This window comes from Lygodium microphyllum, chromosome 10 (genome assembly GCF_053477565.2).
Source record: "Lygodium microphyllum isolate KBCC chromosome 10, Lygodium_microphyllum_v1.1.10, whole genome shotgun sequence".
Taxonomy (NCBI): Eukaryota; Viridiplantae; Streptophyta; class Polypodiopsida; order Schizaeales; family Lygodiaceae; genus Lygodium; species Lygodium microphyllum.
Genome location: NC_141144.1, coordinates 72,744,602 through 72,746,335, shown reverse-complemented (window position 1 = coordinate 72,746,335; position 1,734 = coordinate 72,744,602). Strand labels below are relative to the sequence as shown.

At 37.4% G+C, this 1,734-nt stretch overlaps 1 non-coding gene across 1 annotated transcript; it reads left to right on the top strand.

Moving 5' to 3' along the window:
* Window positions 1-232: 232 nt before the first annotated feature.
* Window positions 233-305, top strand: TRNAK-UUU (transfer RNA lysine (anticodon UUU)). The gene has a single exon. It is a non-coding gene; the product is annotated as a tRNA-Lys (tRNA).
* The last annotated feature ends 1,429 nt before the right edge of the window (window positions 306-1,734 follow it).

Below are 1,734 nucleotides of genomic sequence, written 5' to 3'. Positions count from 1 at the left end.
TAGTTTAATGTCAATAAGAGTCAATTGGAAAGTAATGTGGCACGTCAAAAGGCTTGAGTCTAAATTGGGGGTGCTAGGGGAGGGGGGAGTTTTATTTTTCATGTGATTATTCCCAGATGTTATCCTAGTCCTAGCCGATGCTGAGATTGATGGCTATACCTCTTCTAGGTTTTGACAACAATGGAAATTATTAAAAAACCATATCTATAATGAATCGAGAAAACTTCAGCGAGCCGTCTTAGCTCAGCCGGTAGAGCGCGTGGCTTTTAACCACGTGGTCGTGGGTTCGATTCCCACAGACGGCGTAAAGCGTGATGAACATCTGTGTATGTATGGGACTTGCTTTACCTTTACGTAGGTGCTTTCTCTTTATCACTGTTTTGTATTATTTTTGTGCAGCGGCCTTGACAATCTCAACACATGAAGTAAGTAGGCGTATGAACCAAACAAAAGTTCGCTGCCTTTACAGTCTCATCTCAGTACATTAACTTGGTGTACGAACCAAGACACATACATACAACCCTTCTCTACACATGTCCTTTCCAAACCTTGCTTCAACCACGCTGCCACACTTGTAACATTCTACATGTATTATTTAATTAATATAAATTTTATTTAACATATAAATCATGGAATCTAGAAGATATCAACTCCCAAGCATACATGGCCACCATACAAATTCTCTATCAAGCTCTGAACAAGCACACCTAATTGAGGAATCATTGGGGCTCAACTTGGGAGTTGCATTAGCCCAATTTTTAGCATTGTATAAGCAACCATTGGTGGGGCTAGTTTTCAAGTCAAACGACTTCGTTTTGAATGCTCATAGAGATTGAGCAGCATTGAAGCTTTCCAAGAGAAGACAAATCATCATTCGCTTCTGCTTTCCTCTTCTCAACGTATATGTGGCAAAGGAGAAAGTGAGAATGCCTTTCAAGCATTCACTTTGGGAGCCTCTCAATGCATGCCCAATAGAGGAGAAGGTGAGAATACCTTTCAAGCATTCACTTTAGGAGCCTCTCAATGCATGCATAATAGAGGAGAAAGTGAGAACCCCTTTTAACCATTCACCTTGGGAGCCATTTTATCCATTTTATATTAATATAGAGCATCTTGCAATAGTCGTGGATAGTTATGGCAATTTGATAGCGCTTTAGTATTTTGGCCATAACTTTTTCCTCTGATATCCAAGGTGATTTACATCTCAAAATAAGGAGTGCAATGTGATCTACAAATCTTTCTAATCACAAATTAGATTCTGTGCAATTTTTAGTTTTTAGTTTTTAGTTTTACACAAAACACAATTGTTTTGGTTTGGATAATAGTTTTGGATAACAATTCAAAATTTAATTGTTTGCATATGGATTGCCTAACCATTTGAGGTAACTAAGGCTTATTTTGAAGCTTATTCAGCAAAAACCAATTAGGTAAGGTGTTGTTTTACCTTCAATATTGGATTTCTAAAATTTTTGAATGCATAATCAAATAGAACATGCACTGAATACATGCTCTTAGCTCTTGTTAAGCATAGAAATTACAAATGGTGATGCTTTGGATATTTGAAGACAAGTGCATTTGGCTTGTCAAAATTCATACAAATGATAATTTGCCAATCTTCTCACAAAGAGCCCATCTTTTGAGCGCTTTGCACACTACAGAGAGTGCTTATGGGCATAAGATAATTGTACTATATCTTCACTTAGTCCCTTAAAGGTGCATTAGTTTTCACATAGG